The sequence below is a fragment of the Oncorhynchus gorbuscha genome, linkage group LG16 (genome assembly GCF_021184085.1).
Source record: "Oncorhynchus gorbuscha isolate QuinsamMale2020 ecotype Even-year linkage group LG16, OgorEven_v1.0, whole genome shotgun sequence".
Classification (NCBI taxonomy): Eukaryota; Metazoa; Chordata; class Actinopteri; order Salmoniformes; family Salmonidae; genus Oncorhynchus; species Oncorhynchus gorbuscha.
In genome coordinates this window covers 86,182,020-86,196,060 of record NC_060188.1, presented here as the reverse complement: position 1 = coordinate 86,196,060, position 14,041 = coordinate 86,182,020, and the positions used below count along the sequence as shown (strand labels likewise).

The 14,041-nt window shown below is 50.5% G+C and overlaps 1 pseudogene; it reads left to right on the top strand.

Annotated features, from left to right (window-relative positions):
• The first annotated feature begins 7,345 nt into the window (after positions 1–7,345).
• LOC123999854 overlaps positions 7,346–14,041 on the top strand; it is a 43,040-nt pseudogene continuing 36,344 nt past the window's right edge.

The following is a 14,041-nucleotide window of genomic DNA, read 5'->3' as shown; positions in this document are numbered from 1 at the left end:
AGACAGACAGAGACAAACAGCCCTCCTAGACAGACAGAGACAAACAGCCCTCCCAGACAGACAGAGACAATACAGCCCTCCCAGACAGACAGAGACAATACAGTCCTCCCAGACAGACAGAGATACAGTCCTCCTAGACAGACAGAGACAGACAGCCCTCCCAGACAGACAGAGACAGACTGCCCTCACACACAGACAGAGACAATACAACCCTCCCAGACAGACAGAGACAAACAGCCCTCCCAGACAGACAGAGACAAACAGCCCTCCTAGACAGACAGAGACAAACAGCCCTCCTAGACAGACAGAGACAAACAGCCCTCCCAGACAGACAGAGACAGACTGCCCTCCTAGACAGACAGAGACAAACAACCCTCCTAGACAGACAGAGACAAACAGCCCTCCTAGACAGACAGAGACAGACTGCCCTCCTAGACAGACAGAGACAATACAGCCCTCCTAGACAGACAGAGACAAACAGCCCTCACACACAGGCAGAGACAGACAGCCCTCCCACACAGGCAGAGACAGACAGCCTACACAGACAGACAGACAGACAGACAGACAGACAGACAGACAGACAGACAGACAGACAGACAGACAGACAGACAGACAGACAGACAGACAGACAGACAGACAGACAGACAGACAGACAGACAGACAGACAGACAGACAGACAGACAGACAGACAGACAGACAGACAGACAGACAGACAGACAGACAGACAGACAGACAGACAGACAGACAGACAGACGGAGATAGACAGACAGACAACCCACACAGACGGAGACAGACAGAGAGACAACCCACACAGACAGACAGAGACAGACAGAGAGACAACCCACACAGACAGACAGAGACAGACAGACAACCCACACAGACAGACAGAGACAGACAGACAACCCACACAGACAGACAACCAACAGAATTCATGCAACAATAATTGCCAAAATGGCACCCCCACTGTCCTACTACAGTCCCCCACTGTCCATGTCTAGACCCCCACCCCCACTGTCCTAGTCCAGTTCCCCACCCCCACTGTTCTAGTCCAGCTCCCCACCCCCACTGTTCTAGTCCAGCTCCCCACCCCCACTGTTTTAGTCCAGCTCCCCACCCCCACTGTCCTAGTCCAGCCCCCACACCCCCCACTGTCCTAGTCCAGCCCCCACCCCCACTGTCCTACTACAGTCTCCCACTGTCCTAGGCCAGATTGTTCTAGTCCCGACCCCCCACCCTTACTGTCCATGTCTAGACCCCCACCCCCACTGTCCTACTACAGTCCCCCACTGTCCATGTCTAGACCCCCACCCCCACTGTCCTAGTCCAGCTCCCCACCCCCACCCCCACTGTTCTAGTCCAGCTCCCACCCCGACTGTCCTAGTCCAGCCCCCCACCCCCACTGGCCTAGTCCAGCCCCCCACCCCCACTGTCCTACTACAGTCCCCCACCCCCACTGTCCTAGTCCAGCTCCCCACCCCCACTGTCCTTGTCCAGCTCCCCACCCCCATTGTCCTAGTCCAGCTCCCCACCCCCACCCTGACTGTCCTAGTCCAGCTCCCCACCCCCACCCCACCCAAACTGTCCTAGTCCAGCCCCCACCCTCACTGTCCTACTACAGTCCACCACCCCCACTGTCCTAGTCCAGCTCCCCAATCCCACTGTCCTAGTCCAGACCCCCACCCCCACTGTCCTAGTCCAGACTCCCACCCTCATTGTCCTACTACAGTCCCCCACTGTCCTAGTCCAGCCCCCCGACCCCCACTGTCCTACTCCAGTCCCCCACTGTCCTAGTCCAGCCCCCCACCCCACTGTCCTACTACAGTCCCCACCCCCACTGTCCTAGTCCAGCTCTCCACCCTCACTGTCCTAGTCCAGCCCCCACCCCCACTGTCCTAGTCCAGCTCCCCATCCCCACTGTCCTAGTCCAGCCCCCCAACCCACTGTCCTACTACAGTCCCCCACCCCCACTGTCCTAGTCCAGCTCCCCACCCCACTGTCCTAGTCCAGCTCCCCACCCCCACCCCTGACTGTCCTAGTCCAGCTCCCCACCCCCACTGTCCTAGTCCAGACTCCCACCCTCATTGTCCTACTACAGTCCCTCACTGTCCTAGTCCAGCTCCCCACCCACACTGTCCTACTACAGTCCCCCACCCCCACTGTCCTAGTCCAGCTCCCCACCCTCACTGTCCTAGTCTAGACCCCCACCCCCACTGTCCTAGTCCAGCCCCCACCCTCACTGTCCTAGTCCAGCCCCCACCCTCACTATCCATGTCTAGACCCCCACCCCCGCTGCCATGTCTAGACCCCCACCCCTGCTGCCATGTCTAGACCACCCACCCCCGCTGCCATGTCTAGACCCCCACCCCGCTGCCATGTCTAGACCCCCACCCCGCTGCCATGTCTAGACCCCCACCCCGCTGCCATGTCTAGACCCCCACCCCGCTGCCATGTCTAGACCACCCACCCCGCTGTCCTAGTCCATCCCCCCCACCCTCACTGTCCATGTCCAGACTGTCCCTCACTGTCCACACTCGATCCCTCCGATGTCAACAATTACAGACCAGTATCCCTTCTTTCTTTTCTCTCCAAAACTCTTGAACGTGCCGTCCTTGGCCAGCTCTCCCGCTATCTCTCTCTGAATGACCTTCTTGATCCAAATCAGTCAGGTTTCAAGACTAGTCATTCAACTGAGACTGCTCTCTTCTGTATCACGGAGGCGCTCCGCACTGCTAAAGCTAACTCTCTCTCCTCTGCTCTCATCCTTCTAGATCTATCGGCTGCCTTCGATACTGTGAACCATCAGATCCTCCTCTCCACCATCTCCGAGTTGGGCATCTCCGGCGCGGCCCACGCTTGGATTGCGTCCTACCTGACAGGTCGCTCCTACCAGGTGGCGTGGCGAGAATCTGTCTCCTCACCACGCGCTCTCACCACTGGTGTCCCCCAGGGCTCTGTTCTAGGCCCTCTCCTATTCTCGCTATACACCAAGTCACTTGGCTCTGTCATAACCTCACATGGTCTCTCCTATCATTGCTATGCAGACGACACACAACTAATCTTCTCCTTTCCCCCTTCTGATGACCAGGTGGCGAATCGCATCTCTGCATGTCTGGCAGACATATCAGTGTGGATGACGGATCACCACCTCAAGCTGAACCTCGGCAAGACGGAGCTGCTCTTCCTCCCGGGGAAGGACTGCCCGTTCCATGATCTCGCCATCACGGTTGACAACTCCATTGTGTCCTCCTCCCAGAGCGCTAAGAACCTTGGTGTGATCCTGGACAACACCCTGTCGTTCTCAACCAACATCAAGGCGGTGGCCCGTTCCTGTAGGTTCATGCTCTACAACATCCGCAGAGTACGACCCTGCCTCACACAGGAAGCGGCGCAGGTCCTAATCCAGGCACTTGTCATCTCCCGTCTGGATTACTGCAACTCGCTGTTGGCTGGGCTCCCTGCCTGTGCCATTAAACCCCTTCAACTCATCCAGAACGCCGCAGCCCGTCTGGTGTTCAACCTTCCCAAGTTCTCTCATGTCACCCCGCTCCTCCGTTCTCTCCACTGGCTTCCAATTGAAGCTCGCATCCGCTACAAGACAATGGTGCTTGCCTACGGAGCTGTGAGGGGAACGGCACCTCAGTACCTCCAGGCTCTGATCAGGCCCTACACCCAAACAAGGGCACTGCGTTCATCCACCTCTGGCCTGCTCGCCTCCCTACCACTGAGGAAGTACAGCTCCCGCTCAGCCCAGTCAAAGCTGTTCGCTGCTCTGGCCCCCCAATGGTGGAACAAACTCCCTCACGACGCCAGGACAGCGGAGTCAATCACCACCTTCCGGAGACACCTGAAACCCCACCTCTTTAAGGAATACCTAGGATAGGATAAGTATCCCCCCCCCCCCCGCCCCTTTAAGATTTAGATGCACTATTGTAAAGTGACTGTTCCACTGGATGTCATAAGGTGAATGCACCAATTTGTAAGTCGCTCTGGATAAGAGCGTCTGCTAAATGACTTAAATGTAAATGTCCATGTCTAGACCCTCCACCCTTATTGTCCTAGTCCAGATTGTCCTAGACCCGACCCCACCCCCACTGTTCATGTCTAGACTCCCAGCCCCACTGTCCTAGTCCAGACTGTCCTAGTCCAGACTGTCCCGTCTTGTCCTGTCATGTCCCACCCCGTCCTGTCCTGTCATGTCCCACCCCGTCCTGTCCTATCCTACCCCGTCCTGTCCTGTCATGTCCCACCCCATCCTGTCCTGTCATGTCATGTCCCACCCCGTTCTGTCCTGGCTTAGCCGAGCACAGTACAGTATGCTGGGATGTTCTAGGAGGAGTGAATGGCTTGTTCCAGGAGAAGTGACTGGCTTGTTCCAGGAGGAGTGACTGGCTTGTTCCAGCCCAGTTCAACTCACTGTCCCAGTCTCTAGTCATGTCTCCCTTTCTCTCTCTCTCTCTCTCTCTCTCTCTCTCTCTCTCTCTCTCTCTCTCTCTCTCTCTCTCTCTCTCTCTCTCTCTCTCTCTCTCTCTCTCTCTCTCTCTTGCTCTCTCACTCTTTCAATCTCTCTGTTTGTCTCTCTCTTTCTCGCTCTCTGTTCCTCTCTCTCTTTTCTCTAGTTCACATCCTTCTTTTGTGTCGCTACTGTATCAGTGGCGGAAGGAAGGAACTGGAGCTAGTAGAAGCAGCCTGTAGTCTCATCCAGCTACGTGTGGCCTGCCTGGCGCATTGTCATGTCTCTCAGGCTATAAGACACAGCAGCCCCATGGCTTCAGGGCACAGCCCATCATTACATTACCCATGCTGCCTCTCTCTGCTACTCTTAACCCCTCCCTCACTCTCTCTCTCCCTCCATCCCCTGCTGACCTTTTCGGTAAACAAGAAGGTGTCCATGTATCTTCATTGAGAAAAACACAACGCTATTGACAGCCTTCTGATTGTATCTTCCTCTAACCCTGGAGGGGTGGGTAATGGTGGGGATTAATGGTGGTTTATCTGACACACACGCACACGCACACGCACACGCACACGCACACACAAAGAGGAGGGCAGGACAATAGTGAGGGTTAATGTTCTTTTACTTCAGAGACATTGTGCCTCTTGTTTGAATTAGCCTCCTGAAAAGCCAGGCGAAAGCCAGGTGAAAGCCAGGTGAAAGCCAGTTGAAAGCCTGGTGAAAAAACAGGTGAAAGCCAGGTGAAAGCCAGGTGAAAGCCAGTTGAAAGCCAGGGGAAGACTGGTGAAAGTCAGGTGAAAACCAGTTGAAAGCCAGGTGAAAGTCAGTTGAAAGCCAGTTGAAAGCCAGGTGAATGTCAGGTGAAAACCAGTTGAAAGCCAGGTGAAAGTCAGGTGAAAGCCAGTTGAAAGCCAGGTGAAAGTCAGGTGAAAGCCAGTTGAAGACTGGTGAAAGCCAGGTGAAAGTCAGGTGAAAACCAGTTGAAAGCCAGGTGAAAGTCAGGTGAAAGCCAGTTGAAAGCCAGGTGAAAGTCATGAAAGTCAGGTGAAAGCCAGGTGAAAGTCAGGTGAAAGTCAGGTGAAAACCAGTTGAAACTGGTGAAAGCCAGGTGAAAGTCAGGTGAAAACCAGTTGAAAGCCAGGTGAAAGTCAGGTGAAAGCCAGTTGAAAGCCAGGTGAAAGTCAGGTGAAAGCCAGGTGAAAGCCAGGTGAAGACTGGTGAAAGCCACGTGAAAGCCAGGTGAAAGCCAGTTGAAAGTCAGGTGAAAGCCAGGTGAAGACTGGTGAAAGCCAGGTGAAGACTGGTGAAAGCCAGGTGAAAGCCAGGTGAAAGCCAGTTGAAAGCCAGGTAAAAGCCAGGTGAAAGCCAGTTGAAAGTCAGGTGAAAGCCAGTTGAAAGCCATGTGAAAGCCAGGTGAAAGCCAGGTGAAGACAGGTGAAAGTCAGGTGAAAGCCAGTTGAAAGTCAGGTGAAAGTCAGGTAAAAGTCAGGTGAAAGTCAGGCGAAAGCCATGTGAAAGCCAGTTGAAAGCCAGGTGAAGACTGGTGAAAGCCATGTGAAAGCCAGTTGAAAGCCAGGTGAAAGTCAGGTGAAAGTCAGGTAAAAGTCAGGTGAAAGTCAGGCGAAAGCCATGTGAAAGCCAGTTGAAAGCCAGGTGAAAGTCAGGTGAAAGTCAGGTGAAGTCAGGTGAAAGCCAGGTGAAAGCCAGGTGAAAGTCAGGTGAAAGTCAGGTGAAGTCAGGTGAAAGCCAGGTGAAAGCCAGGTGAAAGTCAGTTGAAAGCCAGGTGAAGAATGGTGAAAGCCAGGTGAAAGTCAGGTGAAAGCCAGGTGAAAGCCAGGTGAAAGTCAGTTGAAAGCCAGGTGAAAGCCAGGTGAAGACTGGTGAAAGCCAGGTGAAACCCAGGTGAAAGTCAGGTGAAAGCCAGGTGAAAGCCAGGTGAAAGCCAGGTGAAGACTGGTGAAAGCCATTTGAAAGCCAGGTGAAGACTGGTGAAAGCCAGGTGTAAGCCAGGTGAAAGCCAGGTGAAGACTGGTGAAAGCTAGGTGAAGGAGGATTGTTCCTTGAAAACCAACACCTGGTGAGATCGATAGCATGATACCAGCTTTCAGCAACAAGGACAAATAGCAAAATGTGTGTGTGTCTTACTCCAGATTAAAATAATTACTCTACAAGGACTAAAATTGGCATATTCATAAAAATGTTCTCATTAATTATGAATATTTCTGTTTCCGTTATTATAGGCCTTTCTGTCAGTGCAATTTGTTGTTGATCAGACAGTAAAATCAATGAAAGCATAATTTGCAGAAGAACGTGAGAGTCTGTTTTGATATCATGTCACGACAAACTAAAATAACAAAATTTTCATAATCTCAAAGCAGTTGTCATGGTGAAAGGTCCCAGAGTTTTGACTGGTCAGGTGATGTGGTGCTAGAATGGCTCACGTACACGTTGTGGCTGGTCTTCTGCCTGATCAGACAGATAGCAACCAAGGTCAGAGTTTGAACATCAGACTTCCCTTAAATCCAGCCATACATCCCCAATTGGCCTATGAGACCAAAAGCAGAGGAGATTGAATAGGCAATAAAACTCAGTTAGTCTGTCTGGATTGCCATTGATAATGTCCATGGTCCATTAGGATCAATTATGGACTGGCAGATGTCGAAAACCGTGCTTGACCCGAGGGCTTAATGAAAACAATTGAATTTTGGTCAACAAACATAATGTCGTTAAACCAGATAAAGAGTCAGGGGTCACATGGGATTTCCTTTAAAAGACTAGAAAGAGAGTGAGAGGGATGAGACAGGTCGAGAGACAGAGAGAGACACAGGCCAGAGGAGAGACACCAACCAAGAAGAGACAGGAAACAGAAAAAAGAAGAAGACGGTGTTCGATGGCATTCAATCGAGAGAAAAAGAGACTAGTTAGAAAAAGATGAGGAACTGAGAAGACAGGATACTGTGAAAAAACCGGATAACCCACAAACCAGACATTGGCATGAGGAACCACCTGGAGAAATAAGGAGAAAGAGAAGAGAGCGTTACTGTGAAAAAACAACTGGTAGACAAGAGAATGAGAGGCACTTCAGTTGCTCTTTGTGAGAACTGAGTTACACTGAGACTAACAGACCAAACAACCAACTAACCAACTCACCATCCAACTGACACCGGCTAACTGACCAACCGACTAACCAACCCACCAACCCACACAATAGTCTCTGCACAGTATGCGCCTCTTCAACAAGGACCTGAGGCTGCAGGACGTGACTCTGATGTACCTGACCGTCTTAGCCACCCTGGTGGTGATCCTGGTAGCCTCCTACCAGGTAGATCCTGCTGCCAGCCCCTCCAGGGGAGGATCCACCCCAACCTCCACCTCCACCCCGGTGCAGCTGCCCTACCACATGCCCTTGGACCCCCGCGGACACCTCCATCTCTCTTGAACATCTCCTACCCCCTCCAGGAGCTGTATCTGGAGGTGCTCTGCAGCGAAATGAAACATGGCCTGGTCCTGGGAATGTCCGACCGCGGGAGCTCACCAACGCTGACCTGGTGGTCCTCTGGGACGACGGCCACCAGTCCTTCTTTGGGGTAAGGAAGTGGCATATTGTAAGGACTAGTCAGTCCTACTTTGGAGAAAGGAAGGGCACTAGTCCTAGTTTGGAGAAAGGAAGGGCACTAGTCCTAGTTTGGAGAAAGGAAGGGCACTAGTCCTACTTTGGAGAAAGGAAGGGTACTAGCCTTAGTTTGGAGAAAGGAAGGGTACTAGTCCTAGTTTGGAGAAAGGAAGGGTACTAGCCTTAGTTTGGAGAAAGGAAGAACACTAGTCCTAGTTTGGAGAAAGGAAGAGCTCTAGTCCTAGTTTGGAGAAAGGAAGGGTACTAGTCCTACTTTGGAGAAAGGAAGAGCTCTAGTCCTAGTTTGGAGAAAGGAAGGGTACTAGTCCTAGTTTGGAGAAAGGAAGAGCACTAGTCCTAGTTTGGAGAAAGGAAGGGTACTAGTCCTAGTTTGGAGAAAGGAAGAGCACTAGTCCTAGTTTGGAGAAAGGAAGGGTACTAGTCCTAGTTTGGAGAAAGGAAGGGCACTAGTCCTAGTTTGGAGAAAGGAAGGGTACTAGTCCTAGTTTGGAGAAAGGAAGGGCACTAGTCCTAGTTTGGAGAAAGGAAGGGTACTAGTCCTAGTTTGGAGAAAGGAAGGGCACTAGTCCTAGTTTGAGAAAGGAAGAGCACTAGTCCTAGTTTGGAGAAAGGAAGAGCACTAGTCATAGTTTGGAGAAAGGAAGAGCACTAGTCCTAGTTTGGAGAAAGGAAGGGTACTAGTCCTAGTTTGGAGAAAGGAAGGGCACTAGTCCTAGTTTGGAGAAAGGAAGGGCACTAGTCCTAGTTTGGAGAAAGGAAGGGCACTAGCCCTAGTTTGCGTCCAAATAACATTCTATTTCCTATGAGGTGACCTATTTTAATCCAGGGTTATGGTCAGAGGTAGTGTACTATATAGGGAATAGCATTTGGGTCCTGTTCTGTTGCTTTCAATAAGGGGTGCTTCTGCTAGTATAAGAGAGACAGTGGCTCAATGTGTTTCCAATGACAGGTTCATTAGAGAGTGTGATGTTTACCAAGGTTGAGGGCTTCATTCCCACGTGGAAGGGATAATGCTGTAGCTCAGTGGTGTTTTCCTTCTTCAATCTGATTCAGAGTGCAGTGCTGCCTACAGGGCAGAACAAATGTGAATGATTGCGTGAAAGAAAGAAAGCACAACGCCTAACCTTAACCAATTAGGATTACTTGCCTAAATTTAACCAATCCCATTTGTTTCTGCCCTCGAGGCAGAGCTGCCCCAGAACAAGATTGAGTAAGAAACACGCCAATCTGCCACATTGTGGCTGGTACCCGTTATATTGCTTTACGTAAGAGCTGGTTCTGTTGATGGTAGACTGCCAGGCAGGATATGTCCACATCATCCTAAACTAGAGAATAAATAAGGCCATTGAAATGGGCATTTGTTGCATATCAAACTTATCAAAAGACATTGAATGTTGAATGTTGACATCATGTAAAAACCAATATCTGGAAATGCTGTAAACTCAATAAACTAGTAGAAACTTGTGATCATCCAAAAGATTTCCCCCACCAAGGGAAAATATACTTTTCTCAAAATAAACATTTAATGTCTGCTAAATTTTGCAATGCTCTCAAAAGGACATCTCACTTTCCATGTGAGGACAGGAGTCTTATAATAGGAAGGATCCCAGCCATATGTCTGTCTATGTGGGATGAGATCCTCTTTCCAAGCCATATGTCTGTCTATGTGGGATGATATATCCTCTTTCCCAGCCTTAGGGAAAGGCTGTTGGGAGCAGGAAGGTCACAACGGTGTGCTAGCCATTCACAGATTCTCTCTCTCTCTCTCTCTGGGGCTTCAATTCAAGGGGCTTTATTGGCATGGGAAACATGTGTTAACATTGCCAAAGCAAGTGAGGTAGATAATATACAAAAGTGAAATAAACAATAAACATGAACACTCACAGAAAAAAAATTTATCTCTGTACTAATCTGCTGTGGGGCAGCACACATGCATTATAAATCCATTTTCACTCCTCCTGCCTCTACCTGGACCCGTCCCTGGTCTGCCTGACTCTCTGCCTGGACCCGTCCCTGGTCTGCCTGATTCTATGCCTGGACCCGTCCCTGGTCTGCCTGACTCTCTGCCTGGACCCGTCCCTGGCCTGCCTGACTCTATGCCTGGACCCGTCCCTGGTCTGCCTGACTCTCTGCCTGGACCCGTCCCTGGCCTGCCTGACTCTCTGCCTGGACCCGTCCCTGGTCTGCCTGACTCTCTGCCTGGACCCGTCCCTGGTCTGCCTGGACCCGTCCCTGGTCTGCCTGACTCTCTGCCTGGACCCGTCCCTGGTCTGCCTGACTCTCTGCCTGGACCTGTCCCTGGTCTGCCTGATTCTCTGCCTGGACCTGTCCCTGGTCTGCCTGACTCTCTGCCTGGACCTGTCCCTGGTCTGCCTGGACCCGTCCCCGGTCTGCCTGATTCTCTGCCTGGACCCATCCCTGGTCTGCCTGACTCTCTGCCTGGACCCATCCCTGGTCTGCCTGACTCTCTGCCTGGACCCATCCCTGGTCTGCCTGACTCTCTGCCTGGACCCGTCCCTGGCCTGCCTGACTCTCTGCCTGGACCCGTCCCTGGTCTGCCTGACTCTCTGCCTGGACCTGTCCCTGGTCTGCCTGACTCTGCCTGATTCTCTGCCTGGACCCGTCCCTGGTCTGCCTGACTCTCTGCCTGGACCCATCCCTGGTCTGCCTGACTCTCTGCCTGGACCCATCCCTGGTCTGCCTGACTCTCTGCCTGGACCCGTCCCTGGCCTGCCTGACTCTCTGCCTGGACCCGTCCCTGGTCTGCCTGACTCTCTGCCTGGACCCGTCCCTGGTCTGCCTGACTCTCTGCCTGGACCCGTCCCTGGTCTGCCTGACTCCTGCCTGGACCTATCCCTGGTCTGGTCTGCCTGGACCCGTCCCTGGTCTGCCTGACCCTGCCTGGACCCTGGTCTGCCTGACTCTCTGCCTGGACCCGTCCCTGGTCTGCCTGACTCTCTGGACCTGGACCTGGTCTGCCCCTCCCTGGTCTGCCTGACTCTCTGCCTGGACCCGTCCCTGGTCTGCCTGACTCTCTGCCTGGACCCGTCCCTGGTCTGCCTGACTCCCTGCCTGATTCTCTGTGAAAAACTGCCTAGCTTCCTTTTGCGCCCTCTCTCCAAATGAGTGTTGAATGGCCCCTCCAATCCCTGTACAAGGGAGTGGGTCCAAAAGGGAGAGATGAATGGAGAGAGAGAGAGAGAGAGAGAGAGAGAGAGAGAGAGAGAGAGAGAGAGAGAGAGAGAGAGAGAGAGAGAGAGAGAGAGAGAGAGAGAGAGAGAGAGAGAGAGAGAGAGAGAGAGAGAGAGAGAGAGAGAGAGAGAGAGAGAGAGAGAGAGAGAGAGAGAGAGGGGTGAGGGATCAGGATAGAGAGATAACTCAGAACTTCTGTTAAAATCCTAGGACCACTTTGGTCACAACAGCACACGGAAACTGCTTCAAAATGGAGTCTGAGGCGCACAGAGCCCAACTAACTCTGACACATGGAGCATCCCTGGTTAATTTGGGCTTTTTAATAAATGTGTGGCTACTTTGGAGTCTTTATACTTTGCCCCAACCTCAAGCAATCATGCAAGGTGGAGCAAACATGTATTGGATGGCTGGTTCTATTTGGTGCATTTTACATGCGGACGATGTGATTGGAGGAGACAGATTCAGTTGTTACCATTGGCTCCTGGGACTTGCATCTTGCACGCTCACTTGGCCATTGCTCGGCATCGCTGTATAATAGGGTTGGGGGTTAGGGTTATATGTCACAGAATGTTTATGGAAATACATACTTGGCTGGCTGGGAGATCTCTAGGGTTCTTTAATTGCAATTGCCCAGCATGTGGATTGCTGTCCATAAAATTGATCTAGTATCTGTCTTTGTGTGTGTGTGCGTGCATGTGTGTGTATTCGGACCTATGGGTGTGTGTTTGTTTCTCTCTGTGTGTGTTACTCCAGGATGCGTGGAGTGACAGTCAGGGTCATGTGAGTCTGGACAGCCAACAGGACTACCAGCTGATGGACACCAGGCAGACACCTGAGGGATTCTCCCTGCTGTTCAAGAGACCCTTCAGCACCTGCGACCCCAGAGATTACATCATAGAGGTGAGAGACAGAGAGAGAGACACAGGGGGAGAGGGTGAAAGAGAGAGAGGGAGTGAATCACTAAAACAATTCAGAAATACAATATGGAAAAAGAAGGAACAGCACGTCAGAAATCAGCTCAATGTAATTGAAGAATCGATAGTCTCTAACCACTTCGGGGAAAATTGGAAAACACTAAACAAACAACAACACAACGAATTATCTAGCCAAATTGGAGATGTATGGATAAACCACTTCTCCAATATTTTTGGCTCTATAACAAAGAACAGCAAAAACATATACATGATCAAATACAAATCTTAGAATCAACTATTAAAGACTACCAGAACACACTGGATTCTCCAATTACCTTGAATGAGCTACAGGACAAAAATAAAACCCTCCAACCCAAAAAGGCCTGTGGTGTTGATGGTATCCTCAATGAAATGATCGAATATACAGACACAAATTCCAATTGGCTATACTAAAACTCTTTAACATCATCCTTAGCTCTGGCATCTTCCCCAATATGTGGAACTAAGGACTGATTACACCAATCCACAAAAGTGGAGACAAATTTGACCCCAATAACTACCGTGGGATATGCATCAACAGTTACTTTGGGAGAATCCTCTGCATTTTCATTAACATTTTCATTGACTCCTACACTTCCTCAGTGAAAACAATATACTGAGCAAATGTCAAATTGGCTTTTTACCAAATTATTGTACGACAGATCACGTATTAACCCTGCATACCCTAATTGACAAACAAACAAAGGCAAAGTCTTTTTTTAACCTTTATTTAACTAGGCAAGCAAGTTAAGAACAAATTCTTATTTTCAATGACGGCCTAGAAACAGTGGGTTAACTGCCTTGTTCAGGGACAGAACGACAGATTTTCACCTTGTCAGCTCGGGGAATTGATTTTGCAATCTTTCGGTTACTAGTCCAATGCTCTAACCACTAGGCTACCTGACGCCTCTTAATGCATTATTCATTTCAAAAAAGCCTTTGACTCAATTTGGCATGAGGGTCTGCTGTAGAAATTGATGTAAAGTGGTGTTTGGGGAAAAACATATAACATTATAAAATCCATGTACACAAACAACAAGTGTGCAGTTAAAATAGGCAAAAAACAAGACCCACAGGGCCGTGGGGTGAGACAGGGATGCAGCTTAAGCCCCACCCTCTTCAACTTATATATCAGCAAATTGGCAAGGGCACTAGAAAAGTCTGCAGCACCCGGCCTCACCCTACTAGAATCTGAAGTCAAATGTCTACTGTTTGCTGATGATCTGGTGCTGTCACCAACCAAGGAGGGCCTACAGCAGCACCTAGATATTCTGCACAGATTCTGTCAGACCTGGGCCCTGACGGTAAATCTCAGTAAGACCAAAATAATGCTGCTCCAAAAAAGGTCCAGTCGCCAGGACCACAATTACAAATTCCATCTAGACACCGTTGCCCTAGAGCACACAAAAAACGATACATACCTCAGCCTAAACATTAGTGTCACAGGTAACTTCCACAAAGCTGTGAACGATCTGAGAGACAAGGCAAGAAGGGCATTCTATGCCATCAAAAGGAACAAAATATTCGACATACCAATTAGGATTTGGCTAAAAATACTTGAATCAGTCATAGAATTCATTGCCCTTTATGGTTGTGAGGTCTGGGGTCCGCTCACCAACCAAGAATTCACAAAATGGGACAAACACCAAATTGAGTCTCCGCATGCAGAATTCTGCAAAAATATCCTCCATGAACACCAAATAATGCATGCAGAGCAGAATTAGGCCAATACCTGCTAATGATCAAAATCCAGAAAAGAGACGTTAAATTCTACAACCACCTAAAAGGAAGCGATTCCCAAACCTTCCA